Raw genomic sequence first — 15,567 nt, forward strand, 5'->3', positions numbered from 1 at the left:
AAGAGAAAGAGCAACAAAAAGAAAGGAGCGAGAAAGAGAGAAAACTTAAAAAGCTGAGAGAGAAAAAAGAGAAAGAGGCGAGAGAGAAAAATCTAATAAAATATCTAGTATTGTTATATATTGCTATAAATGATAATAATTAAAGAGTATATCTAAAATAAGTAATTATTTTTAAAAAATGATCCACTCAAGTAATTAATCCATATTTAAACTGATAATACAATACAACAGATAACAGCCACCATCCATGAGACTAATTAAGGAAACATGAGGGATCTGACTTACTAAGGGCCCGTTTGGCCATGCGATATGGTATCAAGATATGAAATCATGATATGGTATCATGATATGGAATCATGAGATGAAATTGAAGGTTTGTTTGGACATGCGATATGGAATTTTTGTGTTGTATATTTTCTCATAAACATAAAAATCTCTTAAGTTGTAAAACTATTAAAATAGCCCCAATTGTTTATTCAATCTTATCAAATAAACAAAAATTATAAAATCGCATAATAAATTATTACATAGTTATTTGTTCTTCAGTTAAATAATTGTTTCATCTAACTTTAATTTAATTAAAAAAAATTGAACATAAATTGTACTTGATATGTTCATATCTCTCAACTACTCTTATAAATAACCTATAAAGTAGAAAAAAAACATACATTAATGAGTAAATATTAACTTAGAAGTTAAATGCACTAAGATAAAAATTAACAAACATCACTAACTTCTAACTATTTACAAGAAAAATCAATAGTTAAATATTATTGAATAACGAAATTTTAAAAAGTTACCACAAGTTTGAGTCAAAAACACTTCTAATAAAATTTAATCAAAAAATTATAACAAGTCCACTTGACTAAATATTAATAACTAATTGATCAAATTTTCCTAAGTCCTCAATCAATTGGACTTGATATCCTTCAGTCATGTGAACGAACATTTTGCAAATACTAAGATTAAGAAAGTGCGGCACCGCCAATGAAAATTGTCTTTTATCAATATTATGCTTAGTCATAAGATTAAGACGTTTTTTTTATTATGAAAAATCAAAAAAGTATTACTCCCTTTGTTCTCATTTATATTCACCAAATGAATTTCTACTTTATCATTTATATTCACCAAATTTAAAGTGATAATAAATTTTATATTGGTGAGAATAATAAATTTTAAAAAGTAATGATGTGATTATAAATTTTATTTACATATGAAACAAATGGTTAGTAGATATAAATGTGGGTTGTTCTAACAAAATATAAATTCATGGATCAATTATTGTATTAAAATATCTCAAATCATGATATGAAATCACATGGTGATTCCATATCATGGTTTTTGGAGAATATGCTATCGCCTCTCATGATATGGAATCATGAGATGAAATCAGCGTAAAATCGCATGTCCAAACGCTGATTTCATCTCACGACATCATATCGTGATATGATATCGCATGGCCAAACGCCTACTAAGTCAACCCTTTCTTAACTTATACATTATTTTCACACATAACAAATCCCAAAACACATATCAAACTAATTGAGGAACAATTTTGCAGGCTTTGATCTTATTAATCCATGAAATGAAGGCATTTTTGGAGTTTCAAAAACCCAAAAAACCATGTTCCTTGCTCTTGTTCATAGTATCCAATGGACACTCTCCACTAAGAACAAGATCAACAAACCACCAACCTCCAATCTCCTCCAATTTACTTTCTACCAATCCATTCTCCTTCACAATCTCATCCCAAATTCTTCCTTTGTCCTTCATCATCTCCTCAAGTGTCCATCTTTTATTTTCATCATATTCTTCAATTTCCACTTCAAACTCCTCAGCTAAACCCTCCCACAAATGCTTCCACTTGAACACATCCCCATTGCTTACATTAAATGCTTCATTCTTTGCGTTTGGATCCATTGATGCCCATATTTGATGCTCCGCAATCAAATTTGCATCTGAACAATCATAATACCCGTCCCACGCTGATTTAGAGACTGGAAATCTCAACGGTAAACCCTCGTGTTTATATATATATAGCTGCATAAACACAAAGAGTTCCAATAATGTTCATCAAACTATATGGTGAAAATCCAAAAATCAGGCCAGGTCTATGAATTGACCATGTTAATCCTTCTTTTTTCTTCACCTCCTCGAACATAATATCCTCGAGCGTGTAGTAGAAATTGGGTGCGGATAAACGGGGCAAACCCTCGTGACATGGGTAGCATGGACTACTTTTCCAAACAATTCAAATGAACCAATATAGTGTTTACGACCCGTTTGCAAGCAGATATGGGACAAATTGGGGTTATTGGGGATAATTGCATCGAGCACATTTTGAAACATTTTCCCATTGATTTCACAGTTTTCAACCTCTGTTGGCCGATTCGCCCAAGTAAAACGTGAGTGACATCAGTAAGAAGAGTGAGTCTAGATTGAGTTTCTTCTGTACTTGATATGTCACACTGGATATACTCAATAGGATGGTCGACATTCCACCATGGTCTAGGGCGGCGTGCAACACCATAGACCTTCCACGGACCACCAGGAGTGTTGGGGCGAGGGAGGATCTCGGCGAGACTATTGCCGACGATGCCAGTCACTCCGATGATTAGAGCAACACTTTGACAATTTTGTGGAACATGATTTTCTTCCACTTTTTTCTGGGTCATTAAGAATTACATTAGTTGGATTATTGAAGAGTAAACTTCTTAGATAGTTGTCACACCCCTTTTTCGCACGGCAGAAGGGTTTTATAATTTAAGTGACGTTATTGATTAGGGATTATTTTTATTTTTTCAGAGTCGTCACTTGGAATTGAGTTATGATGTTCCAAGTCACCTTTTATTTAATCCATAATCAATAGGAAATGACTCTTTATTAGGTCGGCAAAATAGAAATTTGAGTAAGGAATTATGTTGACTGAGGGGAAGGATTAGGCATCCCTCAAGTCTTGTGGTTCTAGCACGGTCGCTTTTATTGACTTATACTTATTTCAAAAAAATTTTGGATATATTATTTAAAGTCATGACTTGTTCTCATTTTTTTTTTGTTGAAACTTTATTTGGTCTCGACCTAGATACGTAACCGCATTCTTGGTCTTGACATTTATAGACATAATTGTCTTCTTTCCATCACACTTAGGGGTCGTTTGGTAGAGTGTATTAGGATAAATAACACATGCATTAGCACTGTGTATTACTAGTACCTTGTTTGGTACTCTTTTCCAACCTATGTATAACTAATGCTTGCATTAGTTATACACTCTATTGTGTATTAAAGTGTGTATTGCTAATACCATGGATTTCTAGGTATTAGCAATGCAATGGTTTTAATGCATGCATTAGATTAACTAATGACAAAACTACCCTCTAATAATAATAATAATAATAATTATTATTATTATTATAATTATTATTATAATTATAATTATTATTATTATTATTATTATTATAATTATAATTATTATTATTATAATTATAATTATTATTATTATAATTATAATTATTATTATTATTATTATTATTATTATTATATTATTATTATTATTATTATTATTTTTATTATTATTATTGTAAAAGAATGTGGGGGTATTTTTGTAAACAAATATTTTTTTAATAGTCTTTATGCAAGGCTTGCTATTTCCAATACATCAAACCAAACAATGTATAAGAAATAATGCAAGCATAACTAATGCAAGCATTACTAATGCTTGCATTACTAATGCATGCATTACTAATACATCATATTCAGCATTATTCTTATACACTCTACCAAACGACCCCTTAATAAACTTATTTTTTTAATACAATAATCTTCTTTTTTAAAAAAATAAGTCTCTACTTTAAATTAATGAAAGTTAATTATATTATTAGACAAGGTGCGTCACCGCATCCTTGAGTTTATTTTAATGTCTCAAGAAAAAGATGTGTAACCACATTCTTAATCGAAAAAAATATTTTTAACGGGTCATATATTCATCCTAATGGTTATCTATTGCTAGAAAGCTTAAGCGTATTATTAGTGACTAAATTATTTTATACTATTTATATACATGAATACTATTTAAATAATAAAAGTCTAAAATTTTAAACAAATAAAAAAAATATTTTCTATTCAAATTTGATATAGATGCATTTACATTTTAGTTTACTTACAAGTTATGACAAAAGACAATTAAAATAAAAAGTAAAAATTTGCAACTCTTTCATCTCTTGATTTTTCTGAAATAAACATTTTTAATAAAGTTGACTAAACAAACTATTAGAATAATTCTTTTATACATTTAATTGATTTTGGATTGGACACAAGAGGTACTTAATTGATAACAACATATGATACAAAATGAAAAATCTATATCTATATATATCTATATATATTAATATATTAATATAATAGAAGAAGAAAAAGTGCCACGTGTCAGCACCTTAAATTTTCTAGAATCTATAAATTATTAATTATTAAAATCAATTTAAAATCTGAAAATAATAATAAAATAAAATTGCTAACTATTCATACGGTTTTTTAATCAATTATCTATTTATTCAAATTTTAATTAAAAGGGATAAATTTTGTATTGATTCCTAAACATTAGGAGGAGAAAACTGAACTTAAAAATCTTTATTTAAGGAAACAATTTTAAAGAGTAAATCTTCTTTTTTCAAAAGTAACTGCATCTTTTTTAGAAAGAAAATGAATTGCAGTGAAAAACCATGCCTAACTTTTTCATTCCCCATCTCCTGATATGCAATATCTTACACAATTTTTATTTATAATATTACTCATAAATTTTCTCTTATTTGATATCTAAATGTCTGTAGATTCTATATGCCATTATTTTTTATTATTATTTTTTCTAAATATTTTTATAGGATGATTTCTACAAAATGATGAATGCTATTGAAGTTACGTTTCGATGACCAATTGAAGTTATGATGGTTGCGGAAGATCTATAATTATTCTAGTCAAAGCTTCAAGATTAAGAAGAGGTTGATTTGATTATATATGATAACTAAAACAGGTTTGATTATTTATATTTTTCTTCTATTTTTTCAGTTTAGAGTATCTTCATATGTTGTAATATACATATCCAAAAAAAATTGCACTTGACAAGCAATAATCAATTATTCATTTTTTTTTATGTTTTTTATTCTTAAATTTTTTGCCTTAATATTTGAACATGTTACAACGATATCTGTTAATTCTTTATTCTAAAAATCAACAACTAATTTCGTAGGTTTAAAATTTTGGGAATTGTTTCAGACCTCATTCTCACCTAACAATTACAAAGTCGAAAAGGGATGGATGAACAAACTATACTCCTTCAAGTTTAGATAAACAAATGAGATGATGCATCTACAAATTATTTATTACTAATTTCACTTGCTATTTATTTATTTAGTGTTGTATTTTGTTGAGTCTAAATGGATAAAAGAGGTAAAAACTGTCACATGTCTGTATCACAAAAATTAATTAACACATTTTTTATTAAAAATTAAATATTGATAATTGTTTTAGTTTGGCCATTTTTATTTTACATTCAAATTTTGATAGTTACATATATATTTTTATGTATTTCTTATAACTCCATAAAAAAATCTATTAATTTCAAATAAAATTTTAAAGTGTGTGTTATGTAAGGAGAGAAACAAGGAGTGCTGTTATTTTTGTTTTATATTAATGATATTTAGATTTAGCTAATCACTATTTAATTAATATTTCTAAAAAGTTAAGATATCTGATCAAGTATGAAACCTTTATTTAATTTTATTGCAGTTTCAATATATATATATATATTTAAACAAAGATAATTTAAAAAATAAATATTTAGATTATAATGTAAGTATTTAGAGAACCATTCTTAAAAAAATAAACATTTTTATTAAAAGAGAAGTACTACCTTTTATATTAAAGTAAGGGCAAAAACATTAGAAGAAATCAAGTGACCCCTTTCCGGATTAAATAAATGTTGAAAGTGTGAAATTTCAGTTACCACTTTTCTTCCACGATAAATGTTTAAGATAATGTTGCTAAACTTTAGTAATTACAAATGTATAATTATCTATTTATTTTGTTTAAGAAAATAAGTGGTAACTTATATATATATATATATATATATATATATATATATATATATATATAAACAAAGATAATTTAAAAAATAAATATTTAGATTATAATGTAAGTATTTAGAGAACTATTCTTAAAAAAATAAACATTTTTATTAAAAAAGAAGTACTACCTTTTATATTAAAGTAAGGGCAAAAACATTAGAAGAAGTCAACTGACTCCTTTCCGAATTAAATAATGTTGAAAGTGTGAACTTTCAGTTACCACTTTACTTCCACGATAAATGTTTAAGATAATATTGCTAAAATTTAGGAATTGAAAATGTATAATTATTTAAGAAAATAAGTGGTAACTTTTATTTTACAACACACTTTCTTAACACATAATTCATTTTCACATATTTCCATAAAATTATTGAGATAAAATAGCACAAACATCCAAAAAAAATTAATTTTTTTATGGATTGTGTGAGAGTTTTTATGAATAATGCTTACATATAAAGTAGTAATATTTTTAAAAATGAAATAATAAATAATTTAACAACAATATGCAAAAATCGAAAAAATGATAATATTTAAAGTTTGCTCACACGAATCACGATATTAAGCAAAAAAAATTACTATGATTAATAGCGATGAATTTATTATTCATCATTACTAATTATTATAATCATCAATATTTCTATTCATTTTGTCATTCCTATTTTTATTGTTTCTTAAAGTTTTTCATCCTAATTTAAGTAAAAATATTATTATAATTAGTTATGATGTATTTACAACCAAATAAACTTAAAAAATATTTATTCCATCCCAAGTGTCAGCCTAAATCATTCCTAAAATTTCTCATCACTTATCTGACAACCCTAATTTCTCAAAATTCAACTATTATATTTTAATCGATACCTATATAATAGGAGAGACGAAAATGATATTTTCATATGTTCATTTTTATCACTTTATTTTTATTTATTTTTAAATTTTCATTGTATCATCACATAAAAATTTTCCACATATATTTAAATTTAAGATAATAATTGATGTCATTACTTTCAAAATTTTGAATTAGAATTGATTTAAAATAAATTGTCATATATATTTTCACATTGTACTTATATTAGTATGTTGGTTGTGCTTATAACTTTTCAACTTTATCTAATTAAAATATTAAACAATTATTTATATAGAATTACTTTAAAAAATTTAAAAATTAAATTCGAATATTATTTGTCAGTATTAAGTTATACGTATTTCTAAAGAATAAAATCTACAACATATTTGAAAAAGGCTAAACAAATCCAAAAGTTTATAAAATAAAATAAAGGACTTAATAGAAGATTACCCTTTTTTTTTTCATCTGTCAAATTTTTATTTTGCACTAAAAATAGTTTATTTTTATGTGGTATAATATTAATTTGATTATAGTGCTTTTTAATTAATTATTGAAATTCATTTTTTGTGAATTCTTATTTTATGAAATTAAATTTGATATGAATATAGTCTTAATTTGTAGGACAGAACGAGAGAGGAGTGTGCTAAAAAGGTTGCAACATGCTTTACAAAATATATTCAGATTTTTGCTAAAAGTATAGTCAATATTTTTAATACTATGTTAGATTGATCTATGAACTTAAATTTTAATTAATTAGCACAAATATCAATTCAACACACATCTTACATGCTATTAATCTCCATTATACTAGGAAAATGAGAAGTTGTTAGAATAATATTTGATGTCTTCATTATACACACATACAGTACTTCTTACTTCTGTTACTCAATAATAGTTCATATTAGTTATTTTTTAATTAAAAAATTATTTTATTTTAGAAAATTTGCGCAATGCGCAGGCACATATACTAGTAATGTACAATAACTTAAATAGGAAGTATTTCAATATTATTGTGTCAAAATTAACACATTTAAATTTGAGCAACTTCATAACATTGTAATCAAGTATTATATAATCATGAAAATCAAATTATAAAATAAATTTTAAATTATACCTCTTGAGAAAATCAATATACGAAAAGAAAGCAATCATAATATGGAATCACGAACTCGAAACCACGAAAGTAAACCTCAAACTCAACCTTAACCTTTATTTTTGAGTGGAAAAAATATATAACGGGAGGGGATTTTTCTTTTTCTTTTTTGGGCAGATGGGTGGTGCGTGTATTTTTTGGTAATGGTGATCTCTCTGGGTTTTTTTCTTCTTTTTCTTTGTGTTGCTTATTATATTTTTTTTTTCATATTTTTCAGTTTTTGCCTCATCTTCTTCTTTATTATATATATTTTGTTTTCATTTTAAGTAAGTTTCTTTTCCTTTTTTTTTTATCACCTTTTTTTCATACACTTTTTTTTTCACGTTTCTCTTCTTTTTTTTTTTTCTAATTTTTTAATTTTTCTTTTTTTCTTCTGCTTCGTTTCTTCTTCTGTTACTCGCGTTTTCTACCTCTTTTCCTTATCCTTTTGTTTAGTTGTTATTACTTTTTATCTTTCTCAAGATGAGTCCCTAAAACTTACAAGCCGACTCAATTAATTATTGAGATCCTAATATATTATCTCCTAATCACTTTGATTAGTAATTAAATATTCAAGCAATTAAATAACATGCAATTGATTACCTACATGGATTATCGTCTAGTTATCACAAGCAAAACATGCTTATATCTTCTTAAATTACGAAAAAAATAACATGAGGCTTACGTAAAAAATAAAAATAAACAGGGAGCATTGTTCATGAAAAAATGAGAAATTCATGGCATACATGTCTTTTCATGATAAAAAGAAAATCTAACATATAGTTTACATAAACTTTTTTTTCAAATAAAATAAAATAAACAGACTAATGCAAAATCGCACCTTCAAATTGTTTTTTACTAAACAATGGAGAGTAAAGTACAAATCTATAGATTTTCAAAGTTTAGCAAGGCTAACTTTAAGATCGACGAACTTAAAATCATGAACAAAACCTCGAACTCAATTATTATTGTGTTTGTGTTTTTTTGTTGTTGTTTTAGAAAAAAAGAACGAAAAGTTTTCTTCCTTTTTTCCGTCTCTGTGCGTGTGTGTGTTTTTTCTTTCTTCGTGTAGATGGGGTAATACAATATGCAGTATGTATAATTGTGTGTCTTTAGGATAGTGGGGTTGTGGGATAGGTTAGTGGTGCCGTGTGTTACGGTGGGTTGGGTGGGTAGAGGTTTAGGGGTAATGGGTAGTTTAGGTTTTTTTATTTTAATAATCAATGTATATAATATAATATAATATAATATAATATAATATAATATAATATAAGAATATTATTTAATTATTTTTTAAACTAATAAAAATAAATTATAAATAAAAAAATATTAGCTTATTTATTAAACTAAAATTAAAATAAAAACATATACTTTTGTTATTTTCAATTTTTTTTTAAAAATAAACTTACTAAATAAAGACAAAAATCAAAATATCTAACTTAAACATAAAAGAAATATTTAAGGAATAAAAAAAATAGTATAAGCCTTTATGTTTGGTCAAAACTTACGTGTCTACAATAGTCACCATGTTTGTGATTTTTTTCTTATAATATTACTTTTACATTTTTTAGGACCACAATATCACCCAATTATTTCTATTTTCTTCAAAATATATTTCTCTCTCCTAATGGGATGCCTTGTCACTTTTTTTTTAACAAAAAGTTTTTTAATAAAATAATAATAAAAAAATTGATGTCTCTATAATCAACTTCTTTTAGGTACTCAAATTGAAGCATTTACACCATTCTTGAATTTTATAAAAGTTAATCAAATTTTAAATTAAAATTAACTAATTTATTAACTATTTATCAATTTTTTTGTAAATTAATTATAAAAATTATAAGTGAAGAATATAAGTAAATTAATTAATTATAAAAAAATATAAGCAAATTAATTTTCAAGAATATTGATAACTAAATAATAAATATAGTTAATTTTAATTTTAAAATTTGGTTACCTTTTATAAAGTTCAAATATCTGGTAAATGCTTTAATTGAATACTTAAAAGAAGTTACTTATAGAAACATCAACTAAGTTTTTATTGTAATGTTAAAAAAATAAAACAATGTGACACATCATCTCATTAGGAGACAGGAGTATATTTTGAGAAAAAATAGGAATAATTGGGTCATTTAGGTGATATTGTGATCCTAATAAAATAAAAGTAATATTATAAGATAAAAGTAATACTATATAAGAGAATACATTTTACTAAGGGTCTGTTTGGAAAGCTATCAGGTAATTGGAATTGGTGTAATTACTAGGGTTGTAATTACCAGCCTAGTAATTACACAGTTTAGTAATTACACTGACCTGTTTGGTTACCACAGTGTAATTACACTGTAATTACACATGTCCTGTTTGGATGCCACAGTGTAATTACACATGTTCTGTTTGGATGCACAATTGCAATCATAAAATTATAATAAATTTTAAAAATAAAAACTAATCATTTAAAATTTATACTAGAAAAATAAGAAATTTTATAAATGACATTAAATTAAATATTTAAGATATATATTCTTTTTTGAAAATATATTAATTAATAAACATATTTACTGTAACTAATATTATGAAAAAATAATTGATTTATATTTTTTCAAATTAATATATTTCAATTGAATTGATCGTAACAACTAAAAGTATGAAGTTTCTACGAACATTGTAAAATGCATGTTTGATAAAAAGAATAGTAATATATAAATAAAATATCATAAATTATTAAATATTTGACAAAAATATAATCTGTCAAGTCTAATTAAAAAATGACGTGCAATGTAAATTCAATATTACTAAAACAAATGAAACTGAAAATATAGCTTAAGTAATAAATTCAAACCAAAAAATTTAACATAATACTCTTATAACAAATTTCAACATAGCAATAAATATGATTTATTTTTATTTCTTCATAATAAAGAAAACGTAAGTCTATAACCTTACTTAACAATAAATTCTATTTTAATTTAAAAATTAGAATACTAATAAAATTATGCTAATGAGAAAATAAGCATGGCATAAAGAAATAGATAATACGAGAAAATTACATAGAATCACGTAAAGTAAGGTTGAGAACAAGAATAAAATGAAATATAATAAAAAATAAAAAATAGACTTTTACAAATTTTTAGAATAATAAAAATAAAAATAAAAAGAAATTAAAATAATAGAAGTAAAAAAATTAAAACAAAAAAAATAAAAATAGAAATAAAAAAAATGAAAAAGTAATCAGGTGGTAATTACTAGCAATTCACAGCTTCTGCCTGTGAATTGTAGAATGTAATTACCCCCTGCCAATTACACCAATTACCTGCTGACCAAGTAATTACATGTCCTTCCAAACAGGACAAGACAGTGTAATTACACCAATTACACCAAATCCAATTACCAAGGTGTCCTTCCAAACATGCCCTAAATGATGCAAATTTACATTTTACTAAATGAAACATTTTACTCTGCGGACATCTTGAAATATTACTTCATTTTATGGAAACGATAAAAAAATGTACTTAAATGATGCAAAATTACTTCTTTTTTTAATCAAAGTATTAATCACAGAAATATTTTTTTTAAAATATTAACAAATACATTTTTGTTTACTTTCACATTGTGTAAGAACATTATTAACCCTTTTTCTTTCATTTTATTTCAAAATTTTAAATTTAGAGTTGTTCTTGTCATACTTTTTGCAATGAATATATAAAATTCAAACATAATTTTTCCAAATGCAATTTACACCACTAATTTTTAAAAACTAACATAATCACCATAATTGACATATTTATTTGAAATATATCAGTAACTTTAGCTTAAAAATATAATTTCTTAGAATAAATAATCATATAATTTTATAAATTAAATCTCATATATGAACCACTATATACTATGATAAATATATATATTCTTACTTTATTTAACAATTTTAGTTTAAATTTAAAAATGAATAATTCTCATAATTAAACAGAGCGTTACATTAGTTAGATTATTGAAGAAAGAATTAGTAAACATTTTAAGATATTATTCATTTTGTGGAAAATGATCAAAACTGTTTTTAAATGATGCAAATTTACTTCAGTTTAGATCAAACTACTAACGATAAAGATATTTTTAGATCAGAAATTTACTAAGTACATCTTTATTTTAATAAAGATATTTTTAGATCAGAAATTTACTAAGTACATCTTTATTTTATTTCACATAGTTCAAGAATATTGTTAACATTTTCCCTTTTTTAAAGTTGGAGTTGTCTTTGTCATAGTTTTTGCAAAAAAACATTTAAAATTTGAACGTACTTTTTCAAATACAATTTATTAGCCTTTTAAAAAAAAGTAAATGCTCTAATATGTTGTTTATCTTTGAGAAGAAGTTCATTTATGTCATCTATTAAAAGTTTGACTGATCTATGATATTTTCGTTTGAGAAAAGGTTCAGTCATGCCATTATTTGTTAACTTGAAATGTCATAAATGAGTCAAACTTTTAACAAATGGTGTAGATGAACTTTTTCTCAAAGTTCAATGACATATTTGAGTCTTGTTCTGCTTAGAAAACTAAATTTAATTAACAATGTGACCGAATCATAATTGACCATGTGTAAAAAAAATGATTTTGCAAAATCAGAATTGTTTTCAGTTAACAAATAATTCGGATAGATGACCCTTTCTCAAATAGAAATGACATAGATAAGCCAATTTTTTAACAAATAACGACATAAATAAGTTTTTTCTCAAAGTTCGATGACATATTTGAATTTCCCCCTATAAATACTAAGGAGAAAATGGTCTAAACCCCCCCCCCCCACCCCAACCTATACCCGAAATCCCAACTACACACTCCAACTTTACGGGAGTCCTATCACCCACCTGAATTGTTTAAAACTGTAATATTACACCCCTAAAAAGCCATAACCAAATCTGTGTTGGCCTGTGAACTTCCCGCGTTTTACAGGTGAAAATTCAACTAATTTATTTATTTTTTTCAATTTTTTTATAATTCCTTTCCACTTTTTCCTATACTCTCCCAATTTCTTAAAATCTCTAAGGTAATTTCTTTCCTCAATTCTTTCAAATTCCTATGAAATTGTGAGAAACAAAGATGAATATCGACCTTGTTGTGAGAATAGAGGTAGGTCTTCATGGTGGTTGTCTCGGAATGGGAGAGAGACAAGAGGAGAGGGGAAGAGGAGAACGGGGTTTTGTTGGTGGTTTGGGTTTCGCCGGAGGTGGCGACAGTGGTGGCTGATGGTCGAGCAGAAAAAGAGGGAGAACAAACGAAAGCACTAGCAATGCCATTAATGGAGGTCAATTGAGATTGAATCCTTTCATTTATTAATTGAAATTTGAGATTGATAATTAAAGGATCTACAAAAAAAAAAAAAGGAAAAAAACATTCTCATTAGGGAGTTCAATTGAATTTGATGTAAACCCAATTTAATTTTTGTATGAGAATTTGGTCTTTGTTGCTATGGAGAAGAAACAATGGTTTATTTTAAGGGTGGGGAAGATGACTATTTTCTCGGAAATTTTCGTCAAAATTCACCTTCTAACGCACCTAGAGGAGGTGAGAACACCTCCTATGACAGGTCAGAGTTTAAGCGTATAGAAAATAGAAAAATATAAAGTTCAGGGGGTAATAGGACACTCTTGAAGTTGGAGTGTGTAGTTGGGATTTCGGGTATAGGTTGGAGGGATTTTAGACCATTTTCTCAAAACTAAGATAATTACCCTATTTGACTAATTTACCTGGAACATACCAACAACTTTACTCTAAAAGAGAAATATGTCAAATTAAATAGTAACATAATCTTATAAAATATATTTCATATACAAGTTACTACATACTATAACAAATATATTTTTATTTTAAAAAAAAAAAATTATAGTCAAACGAAGCCTTACATTGAAGCGGGAGTTTTGGAAAGAGAAGAAAGATGAATTACCTTGGCAGCACCAATAGCTCTTGACCACCACCAGCTCATGTTTTGCAATGAAATTCAATCTCGATGATGATAATGATGGTTGAAGGAAAATTTGGGAATTGGTGGGAATATATGTAGACATGAGAAAGAACCATTTATTGGATATGCATTTAAATATTTCACCTTAGAAATAAAACGCCCCTTCCCTACTTATGGCTTTTTCATTTTCAGCACTCAATTTTAAAATCACTGATTAAAGATGGAAGTAAAGACTAATCAATGAGTTAATTGCCTAGACCATCACTCATGTTTGAAAAAATGCCTACTAAAATATTCTCTGTTTAAAAAAGAATGACATACTTTCCTTTTTATTCTGTTTAAAAGAATGACTTCTTTCGTTTTTTGGTAACATTTTAATTTCAGTTTTTCACGTGGCATGTTTAAGGCCACAACACTAAAGGACAATTTTATGTACATTTGACATAATTTTAATTTAAGATCACATGATTCAAATATTTTTGTTATTTTCTTAAATTCTGTGTCAAGTCAAACTAGATCACTCTTTGTGAAATGGAGGGAGTAATATCATACATCTATTACTATTTTCTTCAAAATTTACGTATACAATTAAAAGAAAAAAAGGCCTCCCTTATTTGACATTTCATGTTACTTTTTTTTTTTTTGATAATATATTAACTTAGCCTATCAACTTATCTTATTCAACCATAATTTAGTTTCGTTAAAAAATAATACAAAGAAGCAAACTTTTTTCTACACTACTTTAGGGTTCTTAGGGTCGAAGCATCCAAATATTTTATATTTCTTGTAGAGGTATAACATTAATTGATATTAATGGATAATTAAACATATAGAAAAAATCTACATACTTTCAATAGTCCATATAACCCTTTTTTTTAAAATCTTTTTCTCAATTACATATATCCAATAGAGCTGGAAAAAAATTCCTCACGATCAAAGAGGAAGGTAGAAGCTCGGGTACGAGCTAGAAGTTCGAGTATGAATTAGAAGCAAATGATCGATAAATTTAGAATTTAATTATTAACTCTTAAGATCATCATTACTGTATAATTTAAACCCATAAGTTAAAATTATAAACTCAACTGCACAAACTATCATACACAAATAATATATATATATATATATATATATTAAAAGCAGAGTTATGTGTACTAGTAGACGTATCTAGAATTTTTCTCTATATTTAATTTTTCATCAACATCATTAATGCTGCCTATGCAAGAAATTTAAAATATTTGAATGGTTCAACCCTCAAAACCATAGAGTATGGTAGAAAAAAGTCTGCGTCTTTGTATTATTATTTTAAAACCAGATTTTAAATATGGTTGAATTAAATGAGTTGATGGGTTAAATAAATGTATTTTTATTTAAAAAGAAAGTTAATTGTGACATAGCATGCCAAAAAAAGAGAGACATTTTTATTATGTAATAAATAATTTTGAATGATTTTCTAGTCTTGATGTGTATAAGCTCCACAAAGCTTCTTGAAGTCTTCCTCCTCAACGGTTGTGATCATTGCG

At 26.0% G+C, this 15,567-nt stretch overlaps 1 pseudogene; it reads right to left on the reverse strand.

Moving 5' to 3' along the window:
* Positions 1–1,533: 1,533 nt before the first annotated feature.
* On the reverse strand, positions 1,534–14,068 carry LOC125863990 ((S)-8-oxocitronellyl enol synthase ISY1-like; annotated as a pseudogene).
* Between the last annotated feature and the right edge of the window lie 1,499 nt (positions 14,069–15,567).

The sequence above is a fragment of the Solanum stenotomum genome, chromosome 5 (genome assembly GCF_019186545.1).
Source record: "Solanum stenotomum isolate F172 chromosome 5, ASM1918654v1, whole genome shotgun sequence".
Lineage (NCBI taxonomy): Eukaryota > Viridiplantae > Streptophyta > Magnoliopsida > Solanales > Solanaceae > Solanum > Solanum stenotomum.